General features: G+C 35.4%; 1 long non-coding RNA gene across 1 annotated transcript; it reads left to right on the plus strand.

Annotated features, from left to right (window-relative positions):
* Positions 1-2,349: 2,349 nt before the first annotated feature.
* LOC149134883 (uncharacterized) lies at positions 2,350-3,865 on the plus strand. The gene is made up of 2 exons (XR_016242718.1): positions 2,350-2,477; positions 3,275-3,865. It is a non-coding gene; the product is annotated as an uncharacterized LOC149134883 (long non-coding RNA).
* Positions 3,866-17,500: the final 13,635 nt, after the last annotated feature.

Raw genomic sequence — 17,500 nt, forward strand, 5'->3', positions numbered from 1 at the left:
GTTTCAATTTTTTTTTTTTTTCGGTGACAATTCTGTATTACACAAACTTTTCTCAATTCTTCATATGCTGTCTTCCGGCAAAGGTCGCTTACTTGACATTATTACTCCATCGCACCTTCTGGAAATAAAAACTGCATTTCCTCATATTCTTACATAATCCCTGCTTAAAAACAAAAAAAACAAAAAAAAACAAACGATATATTGAGCAACGGAGTTCCGGATATATAAAAAGACGTTATGGTTACGATTGGAAAGTCTTTTGTCATATTTCTTTTCATTGCTATCTGTTGTGGTACCACTCAATAATAACAACATCAGTAGAGCGTTTCTATACCATTGCTTAAAATGATAAAACACGGTTAGAACACATCTTATTCTATTAAAATTATTACTCTCTTAAAATTGACGCAAACATTCGATAATTTTACTCTGAACTCTTATGATTGAAACTAAAAGAGGGCTGGTCATCTCCTTAGAGTTGAACTGACGTATACTGCATTAACATGAGACAGCTTTATGTAGCTCATGAAAGTTGGAAGTGTTTTCATCCATTATCTGAATAAAAATATGACGGTCACTTGTGCAATGTTTTTTACCATGTATCCTATCGATTCCTTTAATTAAGAAGAATATTGACATTAAGGAACGTTTTTAAATAGGAGTTACAACAGAACAAACTAACGATTAGTTATGGTTGTCGCCGTCATTCAGCGAAGTTGTATTGTACTTGAGCAGGCCTATGATCAGAAGCATTCTTTCCATAAATACTTATCAAACAGAGCCTGGTCAGTCTATGCATCGAAAGATAAAGTGTGACTTGAGGAATGTTTCGCTTCCATTTATAGTATGTCAAGTTATCACGCAGAGGACAATTCCTTATCACAACTACATAAGGTTTCCTTACTAAAGACAAAGTTGAACACAGGTCGTCAAAGTACGAACATATTGCAATGTAATATATTTAGTCCTGTTGTCGACATTTTGTACTCTTTCAGTAATACCCCTTCTAGCAATAAGTATATATCCAGGTATTGTGACATGAACTGGTAATTTGCAAGATGTGTTGACCCAATTTCAGTAAAAAAGGTCGCAAAATATATTCGTTTATATTACTATTTATTAATGAGCACACTATGCGGATAGAGATAATCCTTTGATATTTTGTTGATCTGAGGTATCAGGCAAAAGCGTAAAAGCCCTATTGATTATATCCACTCTGGTATTTATTTTATCTACTGACAATGATCTTATTGACTCTCGAGGGATGAAACTTAAAATTGAACTCGATCGTATTTGTACCCACGATGTAAAGCGCTTATACTAAAAGTATCTATGCAGTCAACAAAGTTTCGAGGGATATATCAATTCACCAGAGCAAAGTGTGGTAATAAGATAATAAAACTGGATGACACTAAGAAAATATTCAGCACAACAATTTACAGTATTGATTTTAATATCAAGGTCTGTAGCATGAAGTTCAAGAAGAGTGAAGCCGGCAAAAAATTGCCATCATGTGCGGATCAGTCCACCTTGGTACCCCGATTTTATAATATAGATCACATGATGAAATCTTTCACCATGCTCATGACTGATCTTTCCCAAATCCAAAGGAAATAAATCTAAAAGGATATTTATGGACCTTTTGACCCTTTGTGCATCGAATGAATCAAGAAGGTCATCTATATTTGCCTTGTAATTCGGGCTCCGCTTCTTTTAGACAAGGAATTTTACTGTCTTTAACGCAGCGACATAAAGCCATCGTTCAACCTCATTCAACGAATCTCCGAACACCTGATTTTTCATCGATTTGCGAGTGCCTGGTTCAACGAACTCATCTTCTTTAATCTTTGCTATCGAGAAAAGATATCTTTCAGCGACTTGATTCTTTGCCCCTCAGGAGCCAGTAACTTCATAAAATATTTGAAGATTAGATATAGCGATGGTTCCAAAATTAACTGAGGCGAAATTAGTGGTACTTATTGAACGTTTTTATTTCCTGGTTTCCGTTCCTGACGTACTTATCAGTTTTGCCGAATGTAGCGCTCATTTCGATCCGTCTGTCTCACAAGAACAAGAAACAGCACATCATGGTGTAGACCTTCTGTATTTCAGTTTTAAAAAAAACATGATCTTCGAGCTACCTTCACTTTCCACATGAAATCATCATACCTGACCAAGGAAAGTAACATTTTGACAGTGTTGTCTGACGCTTTTACCTTCCTCGAATGACCCACTGGAATACCTGTGTACTCATTCCAGCCAAACGCAAGGAATGTCTTTAAGCTGGAAACGCTGTTATCAATGAATGACCATCACTAGGTCTTGACATCAGACGAAATTCACAGTGTCGTTATCTAACCAGTGACGTTTGAAATAAACCAAACCCACTTCATCATATTTGTGCAAAATGCAACAAACTTCTTCTTGTCTCGATTCCTTGAGCTAAGTCACCAAATTCTCTGCACAGTGTTCCACCGGTAAGTATCAGTCTTGGAAAATCACAACATTCGAACAAAAGTATCCACTTTTTCTTAACTTATTTTAGCGCATGAATGAGGAATTTCACAATCTTTACCCTCTATTTGATTTTCACATTTAGTTTCGTAATCGGAATCATCATTTGACTCAAGGGTTGATTGCCTGGCGGAATTTCCTCTTCATATGACTGAGGTCTTATGGCAGGTGGCAAATTAGGACACTTGATATACGTTGCAGCATATTATAAATTATACTCCTCAACATTAGTAATGCAAAAGTAACAAACAATACAACGTTTATTTTTCTCTCACCCTGTCATTGGTGTGGTAAATGAATTTTCGTCAGGTTGCCTTCGAACCACAAGGAAAACCCATTATTGCGAACTCTTTTGCATACAATATGTGTGGGGCAAAACATTTATCTTGAAGTAGTCCTTATATCTTGCTTGCATGAGAGGCGCGATGTTTCTATTACATTCCTTGAATGCATACTCTCCACATATGTAGCAAAAGTGAGCTTAGTCTTAGTGACTGGCGTGTCTTCAAGCTAGGCAAATTGAAGAAATAAAAAAAATCAACAGTTCACAAGTTAACAAAGCAATAAGCAGTTTGATAAGTCCCACCCGAAGCGTATTCAAATCAAAGTGTTAAAGATATAAACATGATCTAATATTTATTGTATATATTTTTACAGCGTTCTCATTAAAGTTTGTCATCATCCCTTGAAAAGGAAACCTTTTTCATTTTGTCATGTAGTGTAATTAGCGATAAAATAATGATTTTTTTTTTATCGACAGAGATTTGAACATGAAACATCGAAGAAAATATCTGAATATTGGGAGATATTTCGTTCAGTACTTTTCCTACCATTACGACGCCTCTCTACTGGAAAGAAACAGTGTAGAAAACAATTGAGAAAGGTCTTTAGGTCTCAGATTAATCAAATATCTCGTGTTAATACTGCAAGAACACATGAATTGTGCTTGGTTCCTTCCTTTCTTCCTGCAAATCGCAAAGGTTATGAGCGCGGAACTACATCTTCTGACTTAACTATAAACATGATGATATTGTTTCCTGGAAGAGTGAATAACATGACGCGGCATAGAAATTAATTTGCTTTACCAACATTGTATTACATTCGCTAGATGGCTTTCCTAATCCGTTGCCCAGTAAACTACAAAAATCTAGCTGTTGGAAGTGTTCAATGGTCTCCTATACGAGTTGTAGCCATTAGAGCTTTGTTATTAATGCTAACATTATTCGATCCTGATCTTTGCATTCTGTGTTCAAATTTCACGAGTTTGACTTCCTGTCTTTCATCTTTTCATGGATCCCATAGTTTAAAACATCATTTCACTAATAAAGATTACTGGTATTGTTAAAGTGTCGGGAAAGTATCTGCGTTCTGATTTCAAACTCCATGTAGAAATTTCAATACTCCTCGATAGATAGGGTTAACCACTTAACTAGGGACTATATTTGACATTGTACGATGTGGACGAGAATTTGACGTCCATTCGGTTTCAACCGAACCATGTTTCAAATATGAAGATAGCCCGATGTGTCTATTCAAATATTACCACTGCAGTAACAAACGAGCAATAACATGTGCATACCTCGCACGAGTCATGTGTATTGGCGTTCTTTCTGTGATTATGACGTAAGATATCGCGATATATAAATACGTCGGCACCAAAGAAAAGTAACTACATTTTTGTAGGCATGCATTTTTGTTCTTTTATTCTTTCACTCGCTTCGGTCATATGACTGTGGCCATGCTGGAGCACATCCTTGAGGTGTTTTTGTGGAAGAGTTCGACCACAAGATTTAGTAGCTAATCTAATCGTTTTTCTACTGTTCTCTTTGCCAAACGGCTAAGTTACGTAGACGTAAACACACCAACGCCTGTTATCAGGCGTTGATGTAGAGACAAACACAGACACAAACAAACACACGCACGCACGCATACACACACACACACACACACACACGCACACATATAAATACATATATATATATACAGCGGGCTTCTTTCAGTTTCCGTCTACCAAATCCACTCACAAGGCTTTGGTCGGCTCGAGGTTATAGTAGAAGACACTTGCCCAAGGTGCCACGCAGTGGGACTGAACCCTGAACCATGTGGTTAGGAAGCAAGCTCCTTACCGCGCAGCGAAGCCTGCGCTTACTCTCCTTACTCTTTTAATTGTTTCAGCCATTTGACTGTGGCCATGCTGGAGCACCGCCGTTAGTCGAGGAAATCGACTCCAGGACTTATTGTTTGTAAGCCTAGTACTTATTCTATCGGTCTCATTTGCCGAACCGCTAGGTTATGGAGACGTAAACACACCAGTATCGGTTGTCAAGCGATGTTGGGGGACAAACAGAGACACAGAAACATATACACATACATACATACATACCTACATACATATATATATATATATATATATATATATATATATATATATATATATATATATATATAACGACGGGCTTCTTTTAGTTTCTGTCTGCCAAATCCACTCACAAGGCTTTGGTCGGCCCGAGGCTATAGTAGAAGACACTTGCCCAAGGTGCCACGCAGTGGGACTGAACCCGGCACCATTTGGTTGGTAAGCAAGCTACTTACCACATACCCACTACAAATATAACTATCATCATAGTTATCAATTGGATGCTTTCTCCCATGAAATTGTTAAAATATTAGCTCCCTCACACTTTTAAAGCTATTATTATCTCCTGATGTGATTACACATCATTATAATGCATTCGATATTGCAATACGTTCTGCCTATTTGTCCAACAGTGAGACGCCAACATTTTTGTAAATTCACCGAGAGAAACCCACACCAAAATCTAAGATACAATTACGGGTCAACATGGAAGCTTTTACAAATTCACTCGAGCTTCTAGATGTAACAGTAATATACCCTCCGTATAATACTAGTCTCCAGAAAAAAGGAAGAAAGTATATTGGATAAAATACAGTTTTACACTGTGCATCACACTATATTTGCCATAAAATAAATTTCGATAGACTTGAATGTATCTGCTTAATCAAATCTGACCTGGGTGTAAGTAACAACCACAACAAAAACCACAATATTTCTCGAAACATCCTTTGATCGTAGTGGAGGTGCAATGGCCCAGTGGTTAGGGCAGCGGACTCATGGTCATAGGATCGCGGTTTCGATTCCCAGACCGGGCGTTGTGAGTGTTTATTGAGCGAAAACACCTAAAGCTCCACGAGGCTCCGGCAGGGGATGGTGGCGAACCCTGCTGTACTCTTTTATCACAACTTTCTCTCACTCTTACTTCCAGTTTCTGCTGTGCCTGTAATTCAAAGGGTCAGCCTTGTCACACTGTGTCACGCTGAATATCCCCGAGAACTACGTTAAGGGGACACGTGTCTGTGGAGTGTTCAGCCACTTGCACGTTAATTTCACGAGCAGGCCGTTCCGTTGATCGGATCAACTGGAACCCTCGACGTCGCAAGCGACGGAGTGCCAACAACAACAACCTTTGATCGTACATCTGTTAAATCTCGGCTGACCTACATGAACAACTTCGATATCAGTTCCAACCAGGTAACGGACGGAGAGGCACTCTCGTGACGTAACAATAGCATGTTTTATTTGAAAAGGAGTTACAAGACGCCATTCACTTCTGCATATTGTATTAAAATTAACCAAGCTTGACTCGGCTTTCCCGTAGTGGCCTTCTACTCTAGCTGTTGGGAAAAGTGTATCTAGGACTACAGTACCTAAAGTATTTAATGTATTTTAAATGCAATATTTAATGTATTATAAAGAATACATTTGAAGAAAATATCTATTAATTAAGAATTTATGATTCAGAAACTCAGTCTTGTTTTGGGAGTACTCTTCTAACTATTCTACCTCTGTCTGTCTGTCTGTCTGTCTCTCTCACCATGCGCGCGCACACACTCATATACAAGGAGAGTGAAAAATTATACGCACTCTTGTTTTTCATTGTATTTACACAAAAGCAGGGGATAAACAACTACGTCATTTTTCTATATAGTCTCTTTCTTTTTCGATGCACTTGGTCCATGCGTGCAGAAGATTGCGTATTTCCTTCAAGAATAATATCATGAAACTATAATAATTATGAAGCTATAATACGTATCGAAAACATAAAGTAAACATATGCGCAATTAGCTCCATTTTTATACATCATGAATTGAAATCGAATGTCCTCAACCAACGTGCTGTGTCAGAATTTTACATCAGTGAATAAATTCAACTTTGTATTATCTGGCCGAAGAACTGAACTATTTAACTACATAAATACAAGGATAAAAACTATTAAAAAAATAATTTATACCAGTGGTTAGCATGCGTAACAAAAGTCAGAAGACAAACATTATTTTGAATATAAGAGTGTATAGAAATTTGTACATGGACTACGTACATGTGTTTTCGGTGCATGTTATAGCTTCATAATTATTATAGTTTCACAATTATACGTCTTCCAGCGACTCTCCTGATGAGCCATGATTGGATAATTAATCAATTATTTTACAAATTAATTGATTTATTTGATCATTAATGGCGAAAATCATGGCTATAGAGTTAACTGAGATTTTTATTCATTCAAGTGCCCTGCTCGCTTACAAGGAATGTGCCATAAATAAGAATGCTTTTTTCGTGGTTTGGGATTTGACTGCACTTTTTAGCGCTTAAGACGTCCACATGGTGGTCCTCTCTCTGTATAAATGTTTATGCACTCTTATATTCTAAAAATATTTATGTCTTCTGACTTCTATTACGCATGCTAACCATCAGTATAAATTACTATTTTAATAGATTTTACTCTTGTATTTATATTTTTAATTATTTCAATTCTTCGGCCAGATAATACATGGTGGAAATTATTCACTGCTGTACTATTCTGACTCGGCACGTTCGTTGAGAACATTCGATTTGAATTTCTGGTGTATAAAGAGGGATCTAAATGCGCTAGTGCTTACTTTGCGTTTTCGGTACGTATTAGTTTCATAATTCCTGTTAGTATTCCCTCCGTGCATAAATTTTTATACACTCTTATAAAAATATTAATATCTTCTGACTTCTATTACGCATGCTAACCACTGGTATAAATTATTATTTTGTTAGTTTTTACCCTAGTATATGTGTGTGTGTGCATGTGTATGTATGTGTCCGTGTATCATGTATGAGTAGAAATTCCATTTGGTTAGTTCTGAAAGAAAGAAAGCGTTATCGACTTGAGCTTGGCACAATTCGATCAAAATGCCTAGAATTAGTTTATGATAGAGACTCAATAAGAATATAAAACCAATTCGAACACTTTGACTCATTCAATCAGTTGAATGTTAGAATGAAACTGAATTGTCTCCTCGTCTGAAAGATATTTCAAGGGTTCGATTATTTAACCAATTGTACATATTCGCGTTGGCTCTGTCAACTAGAAACAGCAGCTAAGTCTCCTTCACATACACTACCATTTAAAAAAAATGATTGCATAGTATAAGTCATATATGCACCTTATGCGTAAAGTAGGAGAAATAGTCAAAGATGATATCGATAAATCTAATTACATAAGTGTTCGATTGGAACTGACTTGTGTATTAGCAATAGCAAGTGATGCTATTTGAATTAAATGCTTTTATTATCTTTTTGACAGCAAACAATATCATAATCCATGAAGAAATCATTTCCCTTTCTTAATTGAAATATAAGATCCCAGCAACCATGGATAAAGCAACCACTCTATAAATGATTGTAATCAGAAAAGAACAGGTCACGTATATCATTACTTTTTGTCATCCTGACATGACTGAGCAAGCCTATGAGCAAAAGCTTTAAAAAAAATCACTACTTTTTATTGTCTACTTGTATCGTTCTCATTTTAAGGTGGTAGGTTAAATTTTGGAGTGAATATTTCAGAAACGAAGAATACCCCCCATTTAACTATAACTGTTTTATATACGGTTGTAAAGAACCGTCTACAATAAAAATATAAAAGATACGAGTGTAAAGTTCAGTTCTTTATGTATTTTGCTCTCTTCAGCTTTTCATTTTCATCAATTGAATCTTGTTTATAGGAACTGCGGGCTGAAGTTCTGGTTTTCTCTGCATACATTTGATTATTACGATATCTTGAGAAAATATCCTAGTTATGGCTAAACTCTGGGGAAGAAAAAAATGTTTGATGTCATTTTACATAATGTAAACTTGCTGAAAATGTTGCATAGATGTACTTCAGACTTCAAGAAATCTAATTTTCAAGTAATGTTTCCATCTGTTAAAAGAAGGGCTTCATATTTTCATTCATCTAAAGCTACACTTTACATCTCTCCCCCAGAATTAATTAAACGCTTTTGATGTCATCCGATAAAACGACATCTTCATGTTTGGCTGCTTTACATGTCATTCTTTCTAACTTAGTCATTGGATATTTAAACACCCACCCAAATAACCTTCAGAATTTCTTGAGAGTTAATTTGACATGAGGCGCTGGAAATAGAATGTCATCTAATTTCACTATATTCTATTGTTGTATAACGTATAACACAACAATACACTACTGTTTTTTAGAGTCACTCCTTCCTTTCTTATATATAGTTCCTTTCATTACACGTGGTTTCAAAAGGACTGTCAAAGTAAACAACACACACACACACACACACACACACACACACACACACACACACACACACACACACACACACACACACACATTTATATATGCATGTATATATGTATTTATATATACATAGTCCACCAATATATATGAGGACGGATGTTTTTGAAAAATTCACAAAATCATTAATTCTAGCTGCAAACAACTTTTATTGACATCAATGTGTTTGTAATCGAATTAGCATTTGTCAAAATCAAGTGTGGTAAACAACATCCATCATGTGGTGTCCGTTTTTATTGATGCATTTCTGAAGTTGGCCTCAATTCTCTCCAGCATGGCTCTGTACATAGTCCCATGTTTTACAGTCTGGCACAGTGGCTAATTTGTACGGATAGAAATGCAGGTCTTGATGCAAAATAGTCTTACCGATGCCAAGCTCACTGGAATGCTTTTAAGAAGAGCGATATGGACTCTATATCAAAGTTTGTCCGACGCATAAATGACGTACGTAGACACAGGATGATCTATTGTCCAGAGTTCCATGGCTTCACCTGAAAAGAAAACAAAATGCTAAGACAACACAGACCGAATAATACCTGTCGAACATGTGCCCTGCTCCTTGTGGCTGAATAATAACCATTTGAAAAACGTCCGTCCACTCTGCTTCAGTCTCTCTCTCTCTCTCTCTCTCTCTCTCTCTCTCTCTCTCTCTCTCTCTATATATATATATATATATATATATATATATATATATATATATATATATATATATATATATATATATATATGTATGTATGTATATGTACTAATGTACGAATTTGTGTATGTCGGCATGTATGTAGGTAGGTAGGAACGTAAGCAGATAAGTATGTTGTGACTGTGTGTGAGTATATATACATTGGCGACTTCTAGCATGTAGGTGACTTGTAAAGTACTTTTTTGCCCTTGATATATATGTGTAAATTGATATATATATATATATATATATATATATATATATATATATATCAATTTATGAATATATATGTACAAATGTATGATTTTATCCTTAATTCTATAAAGTAAATTTGAGGTCATCTTAGCTTTATATAGTGTATTGTCTTTATGTAGTCTGTGATTTGTTTCTGTGGTTTATAGAGCTATACTGAATGATGATTAAGTTATATGGAGAATTCTGCCGGGACATTATTGTAAAAGAAATTACTGTTTAAAATTAGATTTTTATTAGTGTTCATTATTGTATCAAGCGTTAGGGAATGTGGACATTTTAATCAGGTGTACTTGTAGGTGTGTCAGGTTTAGGTCATGCTGTTTGAACTTAAAGATTTAGTTCTTTCGTATTTTAAGGGTCCTAAAAATGTGAGTAGGTGTAATAGAAAAAAAACAATACTTTTGTCATATTACAAGTATCATTACAAAAAAAAAAAAAGATTGAAACTGAATAATAAAAAAAAAAACATATATATTAATATAATTCGTAAGCCTTCCCGAAAGCCAAAGTTAAAATTTTCTGACAACAATTAAACGGCATTTGGAAATCATCAGACCAAGTGCTTTTCAAGTAACGCAACGCTTGAAAACCAAATTCAAAATAAAATTAAGAGATTAAATAATATTTGTGAGAATTTAAATGACAGTTCAATTATTCATTAAGGTTTAAAATTATTAAAGATTTCTTATTCGTTCCTACAGATGTTCATTTATCTCTGCACCACATTATATAATACGATACAAATTATTGAGCTCACAAACACTTATGCTATATCATTTAATAGTAATACTTCTACAGTACTTTCCTTAATCCTCGTGCTCTTTTATGTGGAGCTAGAAAGATTCAACATATCCGGACAATGATAAACGCTTATCTTCTTGTTTCAATGTACTGAATCAATTTAGCGATTAAGTCTATATGTATATATATATATATATATATATATATATATATATATATATATATATATATATATATATATATATATATATATACTACAGCTTGGAAAACGCAGTTTCAACAACGTACATGTTGTGAAAAAAAAAGAACATTAATTAAACGTTGGACCTCAAATTTGGATATCAAACCACAAATAGACTTGTTTATGGTTATGACTTTATAAAAAAATTGTTTGTGTGTAATTTCATTTTCAGTATTATGTCACAGTATGAAAATACCTTCAGTGGTTTTGGGGCGTCCTTCATCAGATTCATCAAATTAATGAAAGAGCCAAAAACAACATAATGTACATGTGATTAAATATCTCTGCTATTTGTGTTCAGAAACAAAATTTTAATGTTTGTTACAGATGTACATAAGCACAGTCTAAGAATTCGCCTGCGACGCCAGCAAGTTGTCTGAGGTAAATCAATCTGTGCCTAGGATATAGCAACGCTAAATTTGTATTCTATGAGGTAAGAAAGAAAAGATAGTCTTATATCATCAAGAGTCACCCTGAAGCTGTATACTAATTTCATAAAAAAACATCTACAAAAACCGTGTCATACAACAAATGTTAACTTTCTAACATTTCAATTCAATTGTTATTGATTCTATGCTCTTACGCTAAAGGAAATTTAGCACACTATCGAATATTTGCACTAGTTGGCACAGAATTTTGCCCATGGGAAGCCATCGAAATTCTGTATCAAGGAGTAATTTGTCAAATTCTACTTTGTTTTCGGCACTCATTTGTTAAAATGTTCGATCAAATTCTGCTGAAATTTTGATATGATTGATTATCTTCACAGGAATCAGGAGTAATTGATGCTTGTCTGGACGGAGGTATTTTGTTGCAATGAATCGATCAGCGAATCACAGTGATATATGTTGCTTATTTATTTTTGTGAATATGATATGTGTGTTTGATATCAACCAACAATAACGTAAGCTCCACAGTTGCACAAAAAATAATTTTATTAATGGGAATATTGTTTTCAGAAAGTAAACAACTATTTATTGAGACAAAGATAGATTGACTCTATGCATCACTCTCCAGCTTTTCGTTAAAATATCATCTCTTTCTCAAATGCATCTTAATCATAGATAGCCACCAGGAAAACCACAACATCATCAACATTTAGTTCATCCAGATCTAAGGATATCGCTGTTCTCGAAGCTTTTCAATTACTTGATATTTTACGTCATCTAACGCGTTATCGATCGGAATTATCGGAGTTTCTGTATAGATCGGCATAAGTGTAGCTCGCTGCTTGTATCACGTCTATAAAACTTTATTCATTACGCACCCACGATTTGATCCTAGTGTGCTATGCTGCTTCTGATGATCATTGCTATTATATGACAAATCGGTTGTTATGGTTAAACATCATCAATATACCACAATCTTGAACGTTCATATAACACATAATCGATAGTAATTGTGTGGAATCCAAAATATGGATCAAATTAAAAAAAAAACGGCAATATTTGAATTCAGAACGTGGATCAGAGAGAATACTTATCGGAAACACGGAAATATACTTTAACAAGATGTACTACATTTCTTCACGTTCTAGCGATTTTGGTGCCTTAAATATTAATTCCTAACACAAACAAAGTTTTGTAGTTGACAGGAAGGAAATAGATTAGTTCTACTTCTTTAATTGAATGCTTCTTACTTTAGTTCCCCCAAAAAGTTAAGACATCGATCTTGGTGGGATTCGAACTTACAACGTAAAATACAGTATTTTATGCAATAGTTTAGCGACTTTGCCAATCCATTGATTTGCATTTCTTAACGAGGTGCATTCAGAAAGTATCCGAATTTATTTCCTCCCACGAAACCTAAAATTGCTTGGGCAAGACCTATGATTGGGATGTGCCACCACCAGTTTGGCACATGAATGAAAATTTTCGCGCCGGTAGGCCGTGTCAATACCTGCCGATTACGTCTAGAATACAGACATGTAGTGTGTGCTCGTTGGATTTTAGTTTTCACCGAACGCATCGAGCAGAGATATTGCATCAATATATGATAAACGATCGATAATACCGCTCAAACCATCCAGATGATTCAGCAGCCCTTTGGCAATGATGCAATGGGCAAAACACAGATCAACGTATGGTACACCTGTTTCACACATGGCTGCACCTCGGTGAAGAGTGAGGCATTCTCAATTAGACCATCCACAAGCCGAAACAAGGAACCGATTGAGAAGGATCGGTGAATAGTCATAGAAGCGTGTCGTTCGATAATCCAGGAAATTGCTGACAAAGTGGGAATAAGCACGGGATTAGAGCATTCCATTCTAACGGAGGATTTGTGCATGCGGAGAATATTGGCGAAATTCGTCCCCAAGGTACTGACAGAGCATCAGAAATAACTCCACAGGGAATTCCTTCACCACAAGCTAAACTGTGCAAAAACGACCCAGACTTACTGAGGACCGTCATCATTGGTGATGAGACATGAGTTCATGGTATCTGCTTGATGCGTTCGGTCATCTTACGTGAAAACGAAAATCCGACGAACGGGCACTGCACGTCTGTACTCTAGGTATAACAGCTTGGAAGTGACACGGCCTATCAACGCAAAACTGTTCGAACATACTCAGGGAGGATGGCGTCTCCTCCTATCCAAAGATTTTTCCACGCGCCATTAATTTTGGCGAGAAAAAATAAAGTCGGATGATCTTTGAACGTACCTCGTACATACAGTAAAACGAGGGTTTTCTACCAAGATACATGTCATAACTACGGCTTCGTTTTCTTAGAATAGAATACTTTTGAAATCTCTCAACTATCTCCGGGGAGATTGTGCGTGAAACAGCTGTCAAACGTCCCTCTAAATACGACCTCTCACCCACCAATATTGGAGATACATTAAATAATACAGTTCTAGATAGGCAATACTTGAGAGAAGCAGATATGATTTTTAGTTTGAACTACTTTCACAATAAATCTGCTCATCGCTTTTGAACTTTGGCTGAAAAACAAGAAATGCTACGAATGCTGACTGGTACTTCATAAAAAGTATCCTTTCTTTTCTTCTTTATCTTACATCATACATCGCGATCAAAAGTTTTCCAACGATGGCCAGTCTTTGATTTTGAACGTTATGTAGATTATCTCGTGTAACATCTTATATATGACAGGTGAGATATAGTTTGGGAAAGAAAGGAAAACAAACAAGCACGACGAATCTCTATCGTTCAGACTGTTATATTTCTCTGGGTGCTGGTGGCAGTTTTTCTAAGATGTAGATTATATATAATACACGAGAAGACTAACCACCTCTTGGTCAGCTACAAAGGCCAGTACTATTAATTAGCAGATTTACGTGGACTGTTGAGCTTTAATTGAGCAACTTGCTATAGTTTTTTTTTTTGGCCGTTTATTCGCAGGCGATCTTTGATCGAGAACATTTATGGCCTTTTCACGATCATTTTGTCTTTTCTCCTAATGGCACATTCTCATAGCACATTATGAAATGAAAGGCAGTAGAATTTATCAAATGAAAGGCAGTAGAATTTATCAAAAGAAAGGCAGTAGAATTTATCAAATGAAAGGCAGTATCTCATGCTGTTCGAGTGACCGTATTGTGTTTGCATCTTTTCATAAATGTCAATACGATCACTGAATTGGCTCAAAGACACTACTGTCGTTATCGTTAAGTCTTTAATCTAATCAATGTACAACGGATGATACCAGTCATCATCCAATAATTCTTAACAATTTAGTCAAACACATTAATAAGTAGATATTCTGCTTATATTCAGACATGTAATCTTTTTAAGTGTAGAGTTCATTATCTCCATCCCGCATTAAATGGCAGTACTTCCAATGCTAGACTGCATCACACAGTAGACTACATTAATGCTTATGAATACAAAAGCAATAAAATATTGTGTGGTATAATCCTCCATATCTTTTAAATAATTGTTCTAATGTTGCCACATATGTCTAAATCTTATACATAAGCATTAGTCTAATCGCATTAAAACAAGTTTGAGCAATTTCATTATCGATACTGTTGCCATACTGTTTTCTTATTTCAATCCTAGAAATGGTTTTCAAAAAAGAAAAACCAAAAGACAAAACGATTAATTTGCTCATCACTATTTCAAAAAGATTCATTAATAAGATTAGTTTTTACAGATAGTTGCATGCTATATATATGATACTGAAGACTGAAATACATGATCAGTTTTACTATCAGAGTGAATAAAGGAAAATGTTACGTTATACGTACATGATAATAAATATATAAATAAAACAGAAATTTCTTGACAGCTCTTCACGATATGCTATGTATTGATATTTCGAAGCTCATGTGAAGATTCTTGTTTATAGATTATTGTACGTCTTCATTGCTTCGATCATTTGAATAATCGGAACTCTGTAACACTGAAAGGCGATGAAAGTGTTTCGAGACTTTCAATAAGGTAAACCCTCGGCAACTAAAGCGGTACTCCTACCTGGCTAATCTGGTGACGATGGTTGCTAGAAACCCAGAAAAACTAAAACAAAACCTGTGAAGAAATCGGACGAATCACGTGTATATAGAACGAGTATCTAGCAATAGGTGTCAGATATATTGGCTGGAAGACCACAGGGAGTACAGCAGTTATACAGCTTCTGTTAAAGCATGTATCGAAGAGAAGGCCACCATGATATAAACAGGTTATGCAGGGAATAGCAATGTACATTTTGAGGATAACTTGCCTACGCTTGAGCTATGATGGTCCCACACTCCTGAGACTGTAATCCTTATTAGTAGTGGATATCTTGCCTCAACTTGTCTCCGCATCCTGTCAATTGTGTGGAGAGGGGCTATAAGATATTGTGCAAGCTTTATCTCACACAGGCATTGCTTTGGCAATATATATATATATATATATATATATATATAGGGAGAATTCACAAAAAGAAAACAAAAGACGGAGACAGGTGGTGTAGAAAACAAACAGATGTATTAGTATAACACTTGGGAATTGAAGAAGTCTTAAACGTTTCTAGCCTACGCTCTTCTACAGAAAGGAACACAGAAAGAAACAAGGAGAGAAACAAGCAGAGAAGAAAAATGTGTGTAGATGTTAGCGATCTATCATGACGTATGATATATGAATATAATACATACATACATATATATATATATATATATATATATATATATATATATATATATATATATATATATATATATATATATATACATACCAACTTTAACTATCCAGAAATATCAGTAAGCCCACTAATATTTGAATTAAAACTGGATAAGCCAATTTGCATCTCTAACATTTTCATGACAATGATTTCGAAAATTAAATAAATGGTGAGTTAAATGCATAGCTTGGTTGCTAAAACACTTTAGAACAAGGTCCTTTATATAGCATTGTGTTACAATGAATGAAAACAATTTGTGTATAATATGCGTGCGGAAAGAACAAAGGAGTACAGTTGCACATATGTTTTGACTCATCGTGGTGTATTGTTTAGTTTCTGTGTACCAACTTTTAGTATACACACATTGCTTTTAAACCTACTTGCAATAACGGTTAAATAAACTAGTTAGCTCAATTTGCATATTTAATAATTTTGTTGCGACGTGTTCCATAATTAAATCACTGGCTTATTAACAATGTTTCAAATTATTCCTATAATTTAATGTAGAATATATTTGCAGATGTTTTCTCATTTGTTCTCTCCGTTACCGTACAGGCGAGTTGTTTACAACCGACAAATGATGAGTTGTTGGCTAAAATGTATTCATTATATAAACGAAACGAAGCACTGTTACTGTACCAGTAATTAAATGCGTATATATATGGGTATATATTTTACACCTTATACACTTATGCATGCAAATTACTTTGGCTTTGTTTTGGAATTCATGATTAGTTCATGTACTCTCCCTCTCCCTCTCTCTTTCTTTCTTTCTCTCCCGCCTTTTTCTCTCTCCATCTTTTCCACTCTCTCTCTACTTCTGTCTTATGTCTCCCCACTTCGTCTCTTCATCGGGGCATTTATAAATTTTCGCAGGCACGCAGAACCGAAGTTTATTGTTTAAAAGATGAGAGTCGATCAGTCCCTGACGATAAGGCGGTAATAATGAAGGGGATATTTTAGCACAAACTGAACAAAGGAAACTTTAGTAGAGTGATAGTAAGAGTGATAGTAAGAGTGATAGTAGAGTGATAGAAAGAATTTTAGTTGCGAATGTAGAAGCATCAGCATCTGCAGCGGCGGCGGGAGCAGCAGCAGCAGCAGCAGCAGTCGTCGTCGTCGTCGTCGTCGTCGTAGTAATAGTAGTAGTAGTAGTAGTAGTAGTAGTAGTAGTAGTAACAAATATAAAACTTCTATTTTAGCTACATAACAGAAGTTCTAGAAGAAGAAGAAGAAGAAGAAGAAGAAGAAGAAGAAGAAGAAGAAGAAGAAGAAGAAGAAAGAGAAGAAGAAGAAG

Source organism: Octopus bimaculoides, chromosome 7, assembly GCF_046866305.1.
Source record: "Octopus bimaculoides isolate indiv1 chromosome 7, ASM4686630v1, whole genome shotgun sequence".
NCBI classification, from domain to species: domain Eukaryota; kingdom Metazoa; phylum Mollusca; class Cephalopoda; order Octopoda; family Octopodidae; genus Octopus; species Octopus bimaculoides.